This window comes from Corythoichthys intestinalis, chromosome 8 (assembly GCF_030265065.1).
Source record: "Corythoichthys intestinalis isolate RoL2023-P3 chromosome 8, ASM3026506v1, whole genome shotgun sequence".
Lineage (NCBI taxonomy): Eukaryota > Metazoa > Chordata > Actinopteri > Syngnathiformes > Syngnathidae > Corythoichthys > Corythoichthys intestinalis.
This window is the reverse complement of record NC_080402.1, coordinates 14,257,836-14,277,780: the sequence shown is the minus strand read 5'-3', so window position 1 is coordinate 14,277,780 and position 19,945 is coordinate 14,257,836. Positions and strand designations below refer to the sequence as shown.

The 19,945-nt window shown below is 38.5% G+C and overlaps 1 protein-coding gene across 2 annotated transcripts in view; it reads left to right on the top strand.

The window, feature by feature from the left end:
- The window catches only part of add3a (adducin 3 (gamma) a), a 191,182-nt gene that overhangs the window by 32,065 nt on the left and 139,172 nt on the right, over nucleotides 1-19,945 (top strand). Inside the window, exon 1 of one of the 2 annotated variants that reach the window (XM_057844314.1) lies at nucleotides 5,803-6,347. The exons of the other annotated variant lie outside the window; for it this stretch is intronic. The gene's annotated coding sequence lies outside the window, so the exon portion shown is untranslated. Of the gene's footprint in view, nucleotides 1-5,802; nucleotides 6,348-19,945 lie in introns of those variants that run through there. 2 annotated transcript variants of the gene reach the window in all.

Here is a 19,945-nt window from a genome sequence, read left to right as displayed (position 1 = left end):
GCAATGTTTTTCCTTATTCAGATTTCTTTCAAGACTACAGTTACAGTTAGACTTCACTTTGATTATTAATGCAGTTATTGCAATTTTGGTTTTATCGCAATAGATTGGTTTATTTACATTTGAAAAACCAGAGGACATTCATTTATGAATGTGATTGCCCTTTAGTTTACATATTTAAATGTTCAGATATTAAGCTTTGAATGAGGCAAAATAACATGCTTTTTCTCTCAAATATATTATAATCATTTGTTTCAGATGTACTGTAATTATTTTCTTTATAAAAATTAGTTTTGTGTTCAAAAAGTCTTTTTTTTAAACTTGAGTCTTGAAAAAGAGGGGGTCGTCTTATTGTCAGGGCCGTCTTATATTCAGGCCAATATGGTGTATGTTTGCACTGCTTAATGGAAGTCCCGTTTACATAAAATGCTAAGATTAAACTATTTAAATGAAATCCAGTTTACTTAAAATGTTGAGTTTTCCCAATAAATTGTTTTTTTTTTCACTTGAATTTCCAAGTTATCCCAGCTTTTTTATTTGTTTTTTTTTTTTTTTAACTGTGTGTCAAAGTTTCAAGGATACTGATTGGGCTGATTGTGAAGACAAACCTAAACCTTTTTGGTAGCGTGGTCTTTTCTGGTGATACTTTGATGTTGTCTTCAAAGTGAACCATTAGCAGTGTCAGACATGTGAAGTCCTACAGTATTGCGCCACACTTTCCCCCTCGCTGTTCGAGTGGTGTCACCGCTTTCATGGACTGTTTGTTTGCGGTTGCCATGGAAACTGGTGAGAGTGAGTGTCAGTGAGCAGCCCCATGTGTGATTGTGTGTGCGTGTACTAGCATGATTAGACCGCAGTTGTAGTTCACGAGTAATGACCTCACTGAGAAACAGACCCCGAAATATCAAATCTGTATCATATTGCGTAATAGATCTTACCGGAACACAAGCCAGTACTGTGGCCTTCTCAACTCTGTGTGTGTTTTTTTTCTTGAGAAAAAAAGAACTTGAACGGAGGCCACTACATTGCCTTTTGACAGCACGAACCAAGCAGAACTGATTTAGAATTTTATTCCTTAACGGAGCAATATTATGTTCAGTGGAAACAAACTAAGAGGCCAGGAAAAAAGAAAAGGGTAAATAGTGACAGGATCTAACAATCGACATCATTGTTCATGAGTCTGTGCTGCATTGTAGTAGATCATTATTGACAAAAATCAATTCTACACTCGAGTAGCAGTTTTACCTCTTTTGGAAAATGTGGAGTGCAGTCCGATTGTTTGTGTATTTGCAGGCAATAAATCATTTCCAGTTGAAAAAGCACAATTCTCGAATGTTGAGATGAACTGAAACTGTTTATTAGAACTCTTAAAGCTGAATATAATACAATTCAGAATTTACAGGAAAAAATATGTGTAGTCACCTAAAATGCATTACGTCTGGTTTAAAATTAGTGATTTAAAGCAACACTAGGTAACTTTTCGGTTTTAATAAAATATCATAACATTTGTGATGATACGTCGACAGACAACTAGTTGAATGACACCTCTTTTAAATCTTTAACCCCCACTAATTTACTCTGAGGAGGGTGACAGGAACCCTACTACAAAAAAAATACAAATGTGCTGACTGCTATACTGCATACATTACGTCCCCCTAGGCCTGTCGCGATAACAAATATTAGTGTGCGATAATTATTCTCATAAATTGTTGCGATATGCGATATTATTGCGCCCCCAGCATTTTTTTAAAAACCAATTTACAATAACACAGTGAGAATACAGTATATATTAATAGATCAAGTACACCCATTTAAACGTGATAAATATTTACTCTTAAATTCAAAAATACTTTTTAAGAAATCGCAACTAAAAACAATAGACCATGCCTCTTAAGTAAAACAAAACGACAATATTGATACCGCACAGAAACACAGAATAAATAAAATGTGTTAAAAAAAAATAAAAAATATTGCACTTAATAACTTAAGCATTTAGGCAAATAGCCTCTGCAATGGTGTTCCATAGGGATGCAACGATACAGTCAAGTCATGGTTCGGTACGATTTTTGATATGGGGGACACGATTTTCGATCCGATTCAATACATGTAATGCTCTCTAAAAAAAAGTAACAATTATATTTTTTTTTTCGTTTTTTTTTTTTTTTTTTTTTTTTGCTAACGAGCAAAAATTAAATTGCCATCATATAAACATGCATTTTAGTGCATAATATTTATGTGCTTACTTCTTACTGATCTGAAAATTTGTATAAAAGTGCTGAGAACAATCTTTACTGTTTGTAAAGTGAGGCAGGGCACACTGTTGATTGCTACAGCTCTCTTAGCAGCTAGGTTTACTACATGAGCAAGACATCCTATTTGTGGTCCGACTCCATCTGTGTCACGTACTGATTTAACAATATTTGCAACATTTTCTATAGTCACTGGTATGGATTGATTTGGCCTTCTTAACTTCCATTCAGTCATGACAGTTTAGAATTCATCGATGTAGTATATGGACTACGTGTCCCATTATCACTCTGGGCTCACGTAGCCAATGTCATGAACGTAGCACATCTTGTTCGCCATTTCATGATATCTAGTGTGTGCGCGCATTAAAAAAGTTAGCAAGCGCCGCTGAAGTCACATTTGCTCATTACTACACAACACCAGCATATGACAATCGACTTTCATAAACAGGATGAGTTTGAAGCAGCTGTTCATTGTCAAAGCAAGGTTGTTCGTAGCAGCCAAGTCGGTAAAAATGTTTTGGCGGACTTCGTTGTAAATACCCGGCGTTGTGCCAAAAAATAGCCGCCCCGCGTGAAATGTCACTCCTGACGGGAGCGCCCACACGTCAACAACACCGGCGCACCATAGATGGTCCACAGTCACTCCGGAGCACTGACGCGACCGGTATACATTGAACAACAGGATATAATGGGAACGATTGGCTCCAGCGCTAGTATTTGCCGGACCTGGAACGAAGATGCATTTTGCGCAGTTGGTAACGAGGAATCCGAACTTTTAACAGCACGTCTGCCGCACGCGCGCACGCATGTGCACGCGAGGCGATAAATCGCAGCGGAAAAATTATCGCCTTCATTTTTATTTATCGCGCGATAAATGGAACTATTGCATATTGCGACAGGCTTACGTCCCCCTTTCCCATTCATTATAAAGACGGAAGTTGATGGCTACCAGGATAATAGGATACTCAAGAATAAACATTGTCAATGCTGACGAGTCGGGTGGCGTTTCACACAACTGCTGGAAACGGAAATGTCGTTTAATCCATCTACAGGCGAAAGGGAGATCATGATTTCACGATGCTGTGCCGGTGTGCACTGGTCTTCATGGGAAATGCAGTCTTCCTTAATGCAAAACAATACGCTTTTGTCCACCAGCTTCGCTAAAATCGACCAAAACTGAAAAGTTACATCGTGTTACTTTGAGTGTAGGGCTACAGCTATCAATTATTTTAGTAGTCAATTAATCGATTAACTAGTTAGTCCGAATAATCGAGTAATCGGATAAGGAACATAGAACATTAAAATACTTGAGCTGAGCCTCAAACGGTATGAAAAAAAAATAAATAAATGAGAATAAGTACAGCAAAAGAACAATTGGCTAACATAGAAAAGTCCGCTAGCTTAAATGCTATATAATACTAACTTTTTTACAGTGTTCTTCACAAATAGTTCAAATACATGTTCTTACAAAAAACGGCTAAATATACCAATAAACTAAATGACAAATGCTTTTAAAAAAAAAAAAAAAAAACATTAGCTCAAACAAAACCTTGGCTTGTGTTGGTCTTAACAGGGAGCAGCTGGATTCAGCCATGTGAAATGAGTTATGTCACGTTCACTGTCGCCACTAGAGGGCAGTGTATCCACCAAAATCAATAAAAGTAAATGCAAACACTTTCAAAACAAACCATTACAACACCACTTTAATTAAACGAGTTCTCGAAGCAGCAAAATTTAATTCAAATCTTTTTTTTAATTGAATTACTCGAGTTAATTGATTAATCGTTGCTGCACTATTTAAGTGGTTCCACTTTACTTAAGAAGGATGAAAGGTTAGTTTTGTGATAACTCTTTTTCCCATTTTCACGCTGAACTGCAATTTCTTTTCTAATGATTCATTGGCAGGGCCATGCAGAGACCAATGGAGGAGCAGGTGCTCATTGATCTAAAGGGGCACGTGAAGAAAAAATTAATACATCTTACAACAACATAACTTTCAGTTTAACCAGCTTTACAGTATAATTGGCTGTGAGAGACTTTAATTGGGAGGGGGGAACAGTAAATAGAAATCAACATTGTCATCAACACTTTCTGGCTGTGACTCAGTCAGTCTTTGCCTCTTTTCTTCTTTCAACGTCTATATCAAATGGTCCTTACTAAAGATGTCCAGATCGATCGGGATGTTATATTCAAAGTATTGGAATCGGCAAAAAAATATCGGACATGCCTTTTTTAATATATAAATATATTTTAATTAAATCGTTTTCTAATTGTATTTAACGTTACAGACAACACTCCTACACTCATCCAGAGTCTTTAGTTTTGGCTTAAGGTAGGGCTATCAAATTTATCGCGTTAACGGCTGTGATTAATAAAAAATAAAAAATAAAAAAAAATTAACGTGATTAATTTTTTAAAAAAATAATCAGGTTAAATTATTTAACGCAATTAACGCATGCACTGCACGACCCACTCACGCATTGTCGCGTTCAATCTATAATAGTGCCGTTTTACCTATATATAGAGCTAAAAGGCAGCGTAAAATGAGTAGAGTGAATTTTGGCAGCCTTTGGAGCCTTATTTTAATTGGCTAAAGCCTTACAATCCCTCTCTCAACAATTAGAAATATCGTGGGAAGCAATGTGGGGAAGAAAGGTAGTAGTTGATCTTTTTCTTAACACCCTATGTTATTTCCCAACGCAGAGAAGATATACCAATTGGTGCCACTACGCACAGTCATTATTGCACTTCCCATCATGCATTTGGGCAGAACAGTTAAATGGCTACAGTATCATTTACTGAATGCTCAACAAATACACTAGATTGCAATATTTAATCACAATATACAAAGTCTCATTTATCCTTTAAGAATTACAAGTCTTTCTATCCGTGGATCCCTCTCACAGAAAGAATGTTAATAATGTAAATGCCATCTTGAGGATTTATTGTCATAATAAACAAATACAGTACTTATGTAATGTATGTTGAATGTATATATTCGTCCGAGTTTTATTCATTTTTTTCTTAATACATTGCCAAAATGTATATGATCGGGAAAAATTATCGGAAATGATTGAAATTGAATCGGGAGCAAAAAAAAAAGCAATCTGATCGGGAAATATCGCGATCAGCAGATACTCAAACTAAAATGATCGGGATGGGATCGGGAGCAAAAAACCATGATCGGAACAACCCTAGTCCTTACTCAACTTGTGTTTCATCTGAGAACAAACCAAATGAGATGCTCACCCCACCATCAGCACACTTTTTTCAAAACTATTATTTCATTATTAGAGAACTTAATTCTTACACCAGGTTTATTGTTTTATCACTAGAGTATTTGCCCGAACACGGTTTAATAGGGTAACACCGTTTGTTTTCAACCACAAGATGTCCTCATACTCCTCACCACACACCCAGGTCACAGAGGAACGGCATTTTGGGGGTGGTGGGGGGGGGGTGTTAAGCACACACAGACGGCTTTTAAAAGTTTTTTTTTTTTTTTTAAGGTGTTTTCGGTGTTCAAGTACTCGGTGGGGTGCCTGCATAGTCGGCCAGCGCACACATACTCACAAAGAAAAAAAAAAACTGTCAAAAGGGACACTTTGGGCATTTAGGGGCAAAGGGGCAGGTGCTCAAGCACCCTCTGCCCCCCCCTCTGCACGTGCCTGTTCATTGGCCTTTCAATAATAGCATACTATAATAAAAGCGCCTGTCTGAACAGTACTGAATATAACAGAAGCTCTACTGCCTGGTTGTCAGAGCCTAATGATTGTCATAGGTACAACACTAATCTATTGTTTTTAAGTACAGTAAATCAGTACAGTAAAGATAGGTTTAAGAGCATAACAGTGGAGTCTATGTAAAGGGATAAATGTCTTTTAAAAGTCTTTTCAAACCAGGCATTGATGTCAATTGGAGCTTTGAAGGAAGCCAAATAACTCACATATGAGCTCATTCAGTTCTTAGGTCCTCATTGTGTCTGGTATCCATAGAGCCTCCGATGGACACTCAGCTTTTCACTCTGTGCCTGATCATAAAGCTAGCGACTTTGCTTATACACTGGATCAGGGAAGTTCAAACTGGTCGTCCAGGGATGAAGTGAGTACAGGTTTTCATTCCAACCAATCTGGTGTTTTACAAGTTTAATCAGTTGATGTTAGTCAGGTGCTGCTTGTTTCAGCAGGAACCTTATTGGTTGATTTGTCTGTGTTTGATCGGTTGAAGCTAAACTTGCATCGACTGCAGCCCTTTGTGGAATAGTTTGGGACTCCCATCCACTAGACAATCAAGGGAATCAGTTGTTTATTTGGTATTTTAGGATCCCCACAAGTTGGTCTTAAACCATTTTCTGAAGTTTTAAGGTAGGGGTGGGTGATATAGCTTCAAAAGTATATAGTGATATTTCAAAGAAATTTGCGAGGATAGTACAGTGGTACTGTAAGAGAATTTTATTCATGCTTAAAACAACATTTATACATATTTTGTTATGCTTGCATGAGAACATTTTAGCATAGAGTGTCATTGTTAATCTGTTTTAAGTGTGCCTTCCCATGGCATTGACGATTGTAGACTATCACAATATGCCCAAATATGGACTGTTATGTTCCTATGTTTTTCAATATGCCCTGAATGAATACAAGGGAGGACTGTGGTTTCTTATCATCGTTCTAGCCAGGACCATGTCCAGCCTCTGTTGTACTTCTTCATACTTTCTGGGTGATCACAGCTCCTGGCCGAATCACAACATTTTGTACCCGAGAGCTCTTGTTCATAAAGCCTTCGAAGCAAAGCAATCCATGGTTGGGGTCGTATTCATTTCTCTAATCGAGCTATCGAGGTAACACTTGTCTTGGAGTTCAAAGTTGAATTTCCCTGATAGTACCTCTACATACAAATTTAATTCGTTCCAGGACCTTGTTTGTAGGTCGAAATGGTCGTATGTCGAGCAGGAGTTTCCCATAAGAATACATTGTAATTCCATTAATTCATTCCACAGCCCGAAAACCTACGCTAAATCCTTAAAAAATATTGCTGGTACTATTACAAATGGCAATTACGGTACACATAGCAAAACGAATAAATTATAAAAATCGGAATATTAAAATAGTAATAATAATAATTCCTGTAATAATAACAAATCGGGTTCTAATGTGGAGATGCTTTTTGCGTGGTGTAGCTGAACGCGCAGCGTGGCTGACGTTACAGAGAGAGAAAGGTTCTGTTGAGGTTTTGCTTTCTCTTTTAATGTTTTGTTTTTGCCATCAACTGCGGCAGACAGTACGCGTGTCATGTTGCACATGTTGTGAAATAAATGATAAAAACCTGACGAAGCTGGGGATTTCTTTGGCGATGTTACCACAATAATAATTGTCACCTTAACTTATAAGGACTGACGAACGGAGGTCCGAGGAGGACCGTCGAGATCGTAGACATTCTATGGCCGTACTGTTGAGCAAGTTCACAGATGCGCACCCAACGCTCATATTTTTTTCACATTTCCATCATTTCAATGGTAAGCATCACCTTTTTCCTTGTTTCACCACCTGCACTAACCTTCTTGGAACCTGTGTTGATTTCTCGCACAAGAAAATCCGTCGTGCGTTCTTCTGCTGTGCTGTCATGTCATTGGATGTAGAAACAAATGGCCAGTCAAGTTGTCGGATGTCAAAAAGATCTTGTGTCGAAGCAAACGTATGTCGAGGTAGCACTGTACTTATGATGATGTGGGGGAAAAAAATACTGAACAAGATGTATGCAAATGCTGGTACACATCTTTTTTTTTTTTTACACTGCAATTGAAACATAACATTAAGCTAGAAAAGTGGATGATAGACACAGCTTTAATAAACTGAAATAAAAATTGCCCAAATAGGGTTTAACTTTAAAAGTCGTAGGTTACATAACAGTTTCACTTTTGTCTTTACATCTTAGCCTCTAACAACATGGAACACCAAAACATAAAAGAAAGCAGTGACCAGTGACGTCTCACTCTCAAATACTTTTTCTATGCAAATGTGTGACAGTGTTCTATAGAGCCTACCCACGTAACACGTGCTCGCTGTATGGTTCCGCCCACTTGTCCGTCAAAACATAGTGTTAACCTGTTACGGCTACGTACATTTCTCCTATTTACGGCGTGTTTTTCTGCTCCTTAACATTAATAATCAAAATGGTGAAGGCGTGTGTGGCTGTTGGTTGCACTAACAGAGAAGATGGAAGGAGAGACTTGAAGTTTTACCGTATTCCGAGGGATCCAAAGAGGAGAGCGAAATGGACGGCTGCAATTCGACGTGAAAACTGGACACCAAAAAATCACCACAGACTATGTAGTAGTCATTTTATATCTGGTAAGATGCATTTAATATATATTTAGAGGGTTTTGGCCTGACAACCACAATTAAGATCATTGCTAGGCTAATCGCCGACAACATACGACGTAGTACGACATAGTTTCAAATTCAAGATGTTTGTGACTTCCCTTTCTTCCACCATCGTTATTTTTTGAATAATATTTAGCTGGTACCAAGTGAAAGAAACTGGCCTCGTCTACGGGGCTGACAAATAACCACAATTAAGATCATTGCGAGGCTAATCGCCGACAACATACGACGTAGTACGACATAGTTTCAAATTCAAGATGTTTGTGACCTCCCTTTCTTCCACCATCGTTATTTTTTGAATAATATTTAGCTGGTACCAAGTGAAAGAAACTGGCCTCGTCTACGGGGCTGACAAATAACCACAATTAAGATCTATGCTAGGCTAATCGCCGACAACATACACGTATGTATGTAGTGAGAGTGCTATCGCTAAACCATATAAACATTAAAAGCCTTAACTCCATTGACAAACGACATGAAATACATTAGACTTGACAGTGGATGTTAGCAATAACAAAAGATTTTGAATTGAAAATTTCGTAACTCACCTTTCCAAGCACAAGATAGATTCCTGCCGAATTTTCGTGGACGAGGACCTGTTTCACCCAACCAGCAACGAAGTATTTATAAGCCTCCAAGCTCTTGAAGTTTTTCATATTTTCGTGAGAATAGGCTGATTTAGTGTGGACAAGATAATTGTAAATATCTGCGTAGCAGATGTCAGGCAGACAGGGCGAAGACAGTGGGTCGAAAAACATCGATTTGGGCATCAAATATGGATCTGGCGACTGTATAGAACGAAGCTTTTCCTCATAACGCCTTTTATGCAACAGATCCAGTGAGTTTGCGGCATCAGAAAGCACCGGGTCCTCCATGAAATGCATTTTAAATTCCGCCATCAATTGAAAACAATGCTAATACAGAGTCAAAATGACGGACAAGTGGGCGGAACCATACAGCGAGCACGTGGTACGTGGGTAGGCTCTATAGTATAACTAGGCATACATACTTGACGTTTTTCGCAATCCGTGTAAAAATCATGTGAAAATGAGGGAGTTGATCTCACTTCTAGAGCAGGGGTCCCCAACCTTTTTTGCACCATGGACCGGTGTGATCTGGGTCTTTTTTTCACTGACCGGTGTTCTGTCAAATTTAACACCCTTACAAAATTTTGCTCACAAAGCTTTTGTGGCGGTGAAAAAGCCCTGTTTTATATTCAGTTGGACTCTTAATGTTATCCAACGGTGCTAAAAAACTATTTACATCATAAACATACATGTGCAACACGAAAATAGCGTAAATTAATGCTTAACGACACAGCAAAGTCGTTAAGTGAGAGAGCTGCGTGCAGTTGTTGTGTGCAGCTAACATGGCAAACGTATAATATTCCCTTCTTTAAAGATAGTATGTAGTGTTTACTTTGGAATCGCTGCATTCGCGGCCATTTTTAACGTTACACGCATGCAAAATTTGGCAGAACACCGGCAATGTATGGCAGAAAAATACAGCAAATATAAACTAACATTTGTTTTTAGCCCCGTCGTGTTAAGTGCAGGGAAAATATAACTCACCCGCTGAATCGGTGGGAGGCCTGAGCTTGTTTCGTTGAGACTAGGTGGTCCCATCAATGTGTGATGGGAGAGTGAGAGAAGCCCACTTCAAAAAGATACAATGTTGGAAATTGTAGCACGGTTTTCAATGCTCTCCTAGCGATGTCAGGATATTCCGAAATAACTTTCATCCAGAACCTCGGTAGAGTTGTTGTCTCAAATGTTCGTTTAAGGTTGCCTTCATTTGTGATCTCTACATATTGATCCTCCTGTTGCACAGACATGCTCGAATCCAGGGGTCGCGTTAACCGAATATTTTCCGTGGTTGACCGTTTTTTTAAAACGGTGATGGAAAAAACTGAAGTCCGTCCGTCATTTTGACAGGTTGCAATTCACACCCCAGACCACAGGGTGGCGAGTGAGCATATTAATTAGCTATTGTCTCTGTTAATGGTAAATGGTGTTATACTTATATAGCGCTTTTCCACCTTTCAAGGCGCTCAAAGCGCTTTACACTATCTCACCATCTACCTACTGGTGACGCAGCACCAGGAGCAACGTGGGGTTCAGTATCTTGCTAAGGACACTTAGACGAGTTCATCAGAGCGGAGAATCGAACCCACAACCTCTGGTTTGGGGGACAACTACTCTACCACTGAGCCACGCCACCCCACGGTAATGCATGACGTCGTTGGCTATTCTGTCAGAATATTGTAGCATCATCGGGGTCTGGCGGCGGCACCGTGATTGACACATCAACGCGAGGTTCTTATTGGTGCACTCGGTGTGCCAGCGCGTCATCCAATTGGTGGACTAGATTGCCGCCTGTGTATAGACCCCAATCACATGACGTCACAACTCCGCCCCCCTGACTGGAGCCGCCATATTGTGTGTCAGCTCGTCGTGTTTACACATTACCGCTACGTACATGCCTCCTATTACGGCGTGTTTTTCTGCTCGTTAACATTAATAATCAAAACGGTGAAGGCGTGTGTGGCGGTTGGTTGCAGTAACAGAGAAGATAGACGGAGAGACTTGAAGTTCTACCGTATTCTGAGAGACCCGAAGAGGAGAGCGAGATGGACTGCGGTAATTCGACAAGAAATCTGGGCACCAAACGATCACCACAAGACTATGTAGTAGTCATTTTATATCTGTAAGATGCATTTAATATACAGTATATTTAGAAGATTTTGGGCTGACAACCACAATTAAGATCATTGTGTGACGTTGGTGATTGGGGTCTATATAGTTGCCTCTTTTTCTTTGGGGGCGGAGTTGTTGTTTTGTTGGTGTTGTTGCCGGTAAGCAGAGTAAAAAGAGGGACAAAAATACCACGACTTCCGTGTCTAATTTTTCGCCGCCAAGCAAGCGTTACAATATTAATTAAAAATGAATGAAAGCTAAATACTATTTAATATGTCATCATTATCATTTTAAAAATTTAAGTGACGGGTAAAAATAGATTATGACCGGATTTTTATGACCCTGTCAGTCAAAATGACAGACAACGAAAATGTCTAGCGCAACCTCTGCTCGAATCACTCGGTTTATTAACAAGCCGGTCATGAATCCACTCCTTCACAGTTCGTGGGTCTTTAGTGATTGGGAAGTAGCGTAGATTTTGTTTTCTTCGAGGTTGTAGGCTCATCTTCTGGCTCGTCAGGTGCCCTTTTCCCCATAAAAAATCTGTCCAAAGACGGCTGTTTTTCAGTCGTTCTAGTGTGGGGGCTAATTTTTTCCGGGAACAAATGGGATTCGCCCACCTTACGTCAGACATTATTATCGAGGACAAGCGCACATAGATATAAAAAACAAGATGTACTGCTAGCAGTCCAATCAATCAATGGATATCTATGACGACATTCCATCCTGTAGTATTATACCTAGAGTAGAAAGGGATACTGGTGTGTTAAGGGGCACAGGCCAAAGTTAATTTGGCCATTATGCAGTCGTTAATAAATTATTATTTCTTTTGCGGCCCGGTACCAAATGCACCACGGACTGGTCCGCGGCCCGGCGGTTGGGGACCTCTGGTCTTGAGCATAAATAAATGCAATGAAATCAGACGGGAACTATTCAAGATGGCAGTTGTTTGATATGCTGGCACACCAATTCAACGAGGCGTCTACATATACATGTCTAGAGCTGGGAATCTTTGGGCACCTAACGATTCGATTACGATTACGATTCAGATGGTGTGGTATGTGGATGACGTACTTTTGTAGCAGCTTCAGGTATGTTGTTGTGTTTTTTTATCTCGTGGCATGAGTTGAGCTAGAGCCGTGAGTTGAGCATTGGCATTACCCGAGGGGCCGGGTAATGAGAAGCATGATGTTTAGCTACTCTCGCTCCGTAGCTCATTGACCGCGCGGCGCGCTGAGTGTGTTGTACTTCCGCTTTACTTGGCATATTTCAATAATCGGAATTTGGATGTTTGTGAATCGTTCTCGAATCTTCCACGGCCGAATCGCGAATAATCTAAGAATCGGAAATTTTGCACACCTCTATACACGTCTGTCTGTGTTGACAACAAAAAGCGAGCGGAAGATGTCATATTTATTTGAATTGTGCATGGATTTTTAAGCACAGGAAATTCATTCACACCTTCCAGGCGATGCATAGTTTAAGAGTGCACCATGACCTACTGTATGTCCGGACATTTCAACTAGGGCTGCAGCTATCGATTATTTTAGTAGTCGATTAATCGATGAACTAGTTAGTCCGAATAATCGAGTAATTGGATAAGGAACATAAAAAATTAAAATACCTGAGCTGGGCCTCAAACGGTATAAAAAAAAAAAAAATAATAATAAGGATCAAAGTACAACAAAACAACCATTGGCTAACTTACATAGCAAAAGTCAGCTAGCTTGAATGCTATAAAATGATAACTTTTTTATTTTTACAATGCTCTTAACAAATGGTTCAGGCAATATACCTATAAACTACATTACAAATGCATTAAAAAACATTAGCTCAAACAAAAACTCAGCTTACGTTGGTCTTAACAGGGAGCAGCTGGATTCAGCCATATGAAATGAGGCAGACCGGAGGGCATAGTATCCACCCTAATCAATAAAGCGAAATGCAAACACTTTCAAAATAAACCATTACAATGCCACTTTAATTAAACGAATACTCGAAGCAACAAAAAATTCGAATATTTTTTTCTAATCGAATACTCGACTTAATCGATTAATCGTTGCAGCACTAATTTCTACCAATTTTTCTTGCATCTTTTCGCCATCACTGCAGTGTAACTCCGCCAGATTTCAAAATTCATATCAACACTAAAAATACACAGTTATCGGCTATAGTTTTACATAGCACAGCCTTAGTAAACGTTGTAGTGCAGTTTATCTATTAATACCATTTAGTGCGGTGTTAGCATTTCTTTAGTAACAAATATTCCCTACCCTTAAAACACACAAATATACCAAGTAACATTTTTTCGTGGCTTTGATCTAGCGTGAAAAAACGTTCATGGAACATAACCGAGCCACACGTCATTGGCATTTAGTGTCAAGTTATTATCTTAAAAGTCCCTAAACATGGATTTGATTAGCGTATTATTTATTTATTAAATCCACATCTGCTTTGAACATTTATGATGACATAAATGTACTATATATATATATATATATATATATATATATATGAGGCGTCTCACAGTTGAGTAATTACAGCATACACTGCTTCAAATGGCACTTAAAAGGAATAAAAAGTGGCAGCCAATTTAAATTGGGTCCTGCTAAAAATTTGAATGTTGTATTTTTAGCGCTGCAGCTAATTCGTAAGGACCAGATGGAGTGTATGTATTGTGGTCAGCAATCTGTCACTTGAATTCAACTTGACCTAGAGTAACACATGAGATGATGACCAGGCGGAGACTTCCTGTTGTGACTTCCACAACTCATTAAATTACCATCAATGGAGGAATTGAAGCAATAACAATGACCTCTTTGCAGATCCAAACACACACACACGCTGCTTCATCATTGGTCCTCTGTTGTTTAGCATTTGAGCCACAAGGCCAAGGTTGACTTCCCCCATCAAAGCTTGAGTGCATCCTCCATGTCATTGTTTTCTCTGCCTTGCTGACAGTAACGACATAGTAAAGTTCACAGCCTTATGTAGTGAATGTAACTTAATCATAGGGTTTAAAACATTAGCATCCAACCAAATGTCTACTTTCGCCGCTAAAAATGGATTAGCAGTGGCTAAGGATTGCATAAAAGTGTCATTGTAAGACAGGCTGTTAAGAACAGGATAAATGGCTAAGGCAGTATGTGGGTTTACACTTAGGTGTGGATTTGGATAGTCACACCAGGTGATGTAATAACCTTGCCTTCTAACCTCCAGGCTTAAAGTTATCAGTACTACTACAAGCCACATGACTGCACCCTTTGCCATCTGACTGATAAAAGCTGATAAGAGGGGGGCTGAAAACCTGCTGGTATTCTACTGTTGACATAAAATGGAACACTGCCATTGTAATTCCTTTAAAGTATTGTAGAAATGAGTGCTGCAACAATTAATCAATGAACTCGTGTAATTTGATTAAAAAAATGAATTGATTGTAATTTTTCTGCTTAGAGTATTCATTTAGTGGCGTTGTAATTAGGGTTGTTCCGATCATGTTTTTTTGCTCCCGATCCGATCCCGATCATTTTAGTTTGATTATCTGCCGATCCCGATATTTCCCGATCCGATTGCTTTTTTTTTTTTGCTCCCGATTCAATTCCAATCATTCTCGATAATTTCAGGCTGTACGGATCTCACCAAGTTTTAAGGGAAAAGGCTTATTTATTACCGTATTGGCCCGAATATAAGACGGACTTGATTATAAGACGACCCCCTCTTTTTCAAAACTCAAGTTTAAAAAATGACTTTTTGAACACCAAATTAATTTTTATACAGAAAATAATTACAGTATATCCGAAACAAATGATTATAACTAGGGTTGTTCCGATCATGTTTTTTTGCTCCCGATTCAATTCCAATCATTCCCGATAATTTTTCCCGATCATATACATTTTGGCAATGCATTAAGAAAAAAATGAATAAAACTCAGATGAATATATACATTCAACATACAGTACATAAGTACGGTATTTGTTTATTATGACAATAAATCCTCAAGATGGCATTTACATTATTAACATTCTTTCGGTGAGAGGGATCAACGGATAGAAAGACTTGTAATTCTTAAAGGATAAATGTGATTTAGTATATTGTGACTAAATATTGCCATCTAGTGTATTTGTTGAGCTTTCAGTAAATTATACTGTAGCCATTTAACTGTTCTAGCCAAATGCATGATGGGAAGTGCAACCATGACTGTGCGTACTGGTACCAATTGATATATCTTCTCTGCGTTGGGAAATAACATAGGGTGTTAACAAAAAGATCAATTACTACCTTTCTTCCCCACATTGCTTCCCATGATATTTCTAATCGTAGGGAGAGGGATTGTAAGGCTTTAGCCAATTAAAAAAAGGCTCCAAAGGCTGCCAAAATTCACTCTACTCATTTTACGCTGCCTTTTAGCTCTATATATAGGTAAAACGGCGCCATTTCAGATTGAACGCGACAATGCGTGAGTGGGTAGTGCAGCACATGTGTTAATTGCGTTAAATATTTTAACGAGATAAACTTAAAAAGAAAATAATTACCGCCGTTAACGAGATAAATTTGATAACCCTACCTTAAGCCTAAACTAAAGACTCTGGATGAGTGTAACATATTATGTCTGTAACGTTAAATAAAATTAGAAAACGATCTAATCAAAAAAAAAATATATATACATTAAAAAAAGGCATGTCCGATATTTTTTTGCCGATTCCGATACTTTGAAAATGACGTGATCGGGACATCTCTAGTTGTAATGGTTTGTTTTGAAAGTATTTGCATGTAGTTTTATTGGTTTGGGTTGATACACTGACCTGTAGTGGCAGCAGTGAATATGACACAACTCATTTCACATGGCTGAATCCAGCTGCTCCCTGTTATGACCAACATAAGCTAAGTTTTTGTTTGAGGTAATGTTTTTTTTTATGCATTCGTAATTTAGTTTATGGGTATACCATATTGGCCCAAATATAAGACGGCCCTGATTATGTGATGGCCCCCTCTTTTTCAAGACTCAAGTTTAAAAAAAAAAAAAAAAACTTTTTGTACACCAAATTATTTTTTTATACAGAAAATAATTACAGCACATCCAAAACAAATGATTACGATTAGGAAAAAGCATGTTATTTAGCCTCATTCGAATCTTAATATCTGAACATTTAAATTTGTAAACGAGAGTGCAATCTGGTTTTTGAAATGTAAATAAACCAATCCATAGTGATAAAACAACAAAATTGCATTAACTGCATTAACCATCAAATTGAAATCTAACTAACCGTAGTCTTGAAACAAATCTGAATAAGGAAAAACATTACAATAAAATAATGTAAACTGGTTAAACTAAAAAGAGTAGCTGAGATCTGTCATTAAACAACATCGCTTCAATGATATCTGGCGCCATTTAGTGTCGTGAATGGGGAGAGTAGCTGAGATCTGTCATGACAGAACATTGCTTCAATGATATCTGGCGCTATCTAGCGTCGTGAATTGGTATAATGTCTAGACCGCGAATATAAGACGGTCTCTTTTTCAGTGTTATTTCAAAAATTATGTTCGGGCCAATACGGTATTTAGCCTTTTTTTGTGGGAATATGTATTTGAACCATTTGTTAATAGCACTGTAAAAAAAAAAAAAAAAAAATAGCATTATCTCATAGCATTTAAAGCGGAAGTTCAGGATTTTTGACATTAGGCTTAATCTTCTAGTTAGCAGGGGTTTAATTAGTTGGTGGGGTTGATTTCAACAAATTCCGTTTCGTTTGCAAGTTAATTTCAGGGCTCCGGAGTGGCTAAGCTAGCGCGAGTCTATGGCTCCCTTATAGCATGTCAAAAAAAATTATGCACATATGAAAAACATCGATGTTGTCCATGTCCATGCAATCAATAGTGTTGGCTATGTTTTCTGGATAAAGTTATTAAAACTTACCATTGTATGTCAATAATTACAGTATGAACGGCAAGATTTGTAATCCAGAAGCTCTGCAGAGGAGCAGGGCGGAGTGATATCACATCGTTTTTTTTTTTTCACTGCTGATTTCTTTTGTCGTAGCCAGCAGCAAGTAACCTGTTTATATTTTTCCTCGTTCTTCATAGGAAATTAGTGGAAACTTTCCTTTCTTTCATTCTTCTTCTGTATGTTTCCGCAGCCTCTAAATGCACATTTCGCCACGTTGCTGGCCGTCAGTTAACTCAGCAGAGTGATGCTGCATTTGAGCGAGGTGGGATGTCTGAGTTTCCATCCTCTGATCTGGAAAAATATCATTACTACGGCTCTGCTATTTGATCGCTTATGAGGAGTAAGGTTTGCTGGAGGTCAAAATGTCTTTTGAAGGCCAAAATAAAAAACAACTTGTGGCGATCAGCCATCTTTGCTGTTTACATTCGCTTGGAATTCTTTAAGGTCGCAACAGGTACCCTCCGAGCGGGATAAGTCCTTAACTTAACTTCCTCGAATGCAGCGTGAGAACGAGTGATCGAAGCTCTCCTCTTTATAGACCCTACTCACCTACGTCACAAAATGACGTGTCGCTGTATCCGGCCGCCATATTGTCCGTATTTTTTAGACCTATTCTCATTGTTTTCAATTAGTCGTGCAAGTTATAGAGCAATTCATGGAAGCCCCAGTGTTATCTGACGCCGTAAACTCATTGGATGCGTTGCATAAAAGGCGTTATGTGGAAAAGCTTCAGTTTATCCATTCGCCAGATCCATATTTGATGCCTAAATCGATGTTTTTCGACCCGCTGTCTTCGCCGTCTTTGCCTGACCCTGATATTTACAACTATCTTGTCCACACAAAATCAGCCTATTCTCACGAAAGTTTGAAAAACTTTAAGAGCTTCGAGGCTTATAAATGTTACGTTGCTGGATGGGTGAAACAGGTCCTTGTACACGAAAATTAGGCAGGAATCTTGTGCTCGGAAGGTGAGTTACGAAATTTTCAATTCAAAATCTTTTGTTCTTGCTAACATCCACTGTCAAGTCTAATGTATTGCATGTCATTTGTCAATGGAGCAAGGGCTTTTAATGTTTATATGGTTTAGCGATAGCACTCTCACTACATACAAATATAATATGTACATAAACATGAAGTGCGATAGCACTACTCCAGATTGTCCCTAGTTGAATTTAGTTTTTGGCTTTTGACCTCAATAGTGAAATTGTAAATTAATTGTATGACAACTGTCTTATTATCCCCTTATAATTATATATTTTCAGGTAGTTCATTCACAACGTCTGAGTGTATGTTGTCGGCGATTAGCCTAGCAATGATCTTAATTGTGGTTGTCAGCCCAAAACCCTCTAAATATATATTAAATTCATCTTACCAGCTATAAAATGACTACTACATATTCTGTGGTAGTCGTTTGGAGCCCAGTTTTCTCGTCGAATTGCAGCAGTCAATCTCGCTCTCCTCTCCGGGTCTCTCGGAATACGGTAAAACTTCAAGTCTCTCCGTCTATCTTCTCTGTTTTTGCAGCCGACCGCCACACACGACTTCACCATTTTGATTATTAATGTTAACGAGCAGAAAAACACGCCATAATAGGAGGAATTTACGAAGCGCTAATGCATTAACATGACGGGTATACGGACAACATGGCGCGGGGGCGTGGCTGTGACGTCACGTGAGTAGGGTCTATTGGGATCGTATGATCACGCATCTAAAAAAAATAGTCTTGCAGAATGAAATGAATTACGGCAGTTTGGTGTGACATTGTTTTGGTCGCATGAGTGTTTAAAATTTATTTGACTATGTTGGATCCGTTCGTAGATCTGTATTATTTTTTTTGTGGCAGGCTATAATGGTGCCATTGAATCGCGCTAGCTTAGCCACACCGGATCCCTGAAACTAACAAATTTGCAAACGAAACATTATATGTTGAACTCTACTCCACTAACTAACTAACTTATTGTCAAAAATTTCTGTTCTGCTTTAAGCTAGCGGACTTTTGCTATTTAAGTTAGCCAATTTTTCTTTTGTTGTACATAGATCCTCATTTTATTAATTTTTTATACCGATTGAGGCTCAGCTCGGGTTTTTAATTTTTTTATGTTCCTTATCTGATTCCTCGATTAATCGACTACTAAAATAATCGATAGCTGCAGTCCTAGTAGAAATAGTAAGGCTTTTTTTCCCTTTAATTTTTTTTAAAGGATTATTTTTTTCTAATTTCACGCTGGTCTTCCTTTTTGTTCTGGAGAGAGAGAGAAAAGGTATCTTAGTCCATGTGCTCACGTGTTTCTGCATTCCTGTGAATGGATAACAGCATGCATTTATTCTGTGTTCTCCATTCTTGGGTTTTGTTTTTGTCCACATCTTATCTGAGGGGTCATGAAAGGGATGAATGACTTCACTGAGGTATGGGATTACTTAAAAGTACAGGGGGTGGACAGATGATTCATTAACCAAACTTTTCTAAAAGTTTGCACAGATGAGAAAGCATTGTGCTGCATGCATTTAGTTTGACGTCATTTGTGATGTGCAGTTAGTCCACATAAAGCAGTGATTTTGGTCGTCTTTGGTCTGTGTTTAGCTATCTGGAAGAGGCAGACTGACAGTTATCAGTGAGTCATGGCTATCAGCACCTCCCTGCTGCTATACTTGTCCTAGTGTTATCGCTTTACATCA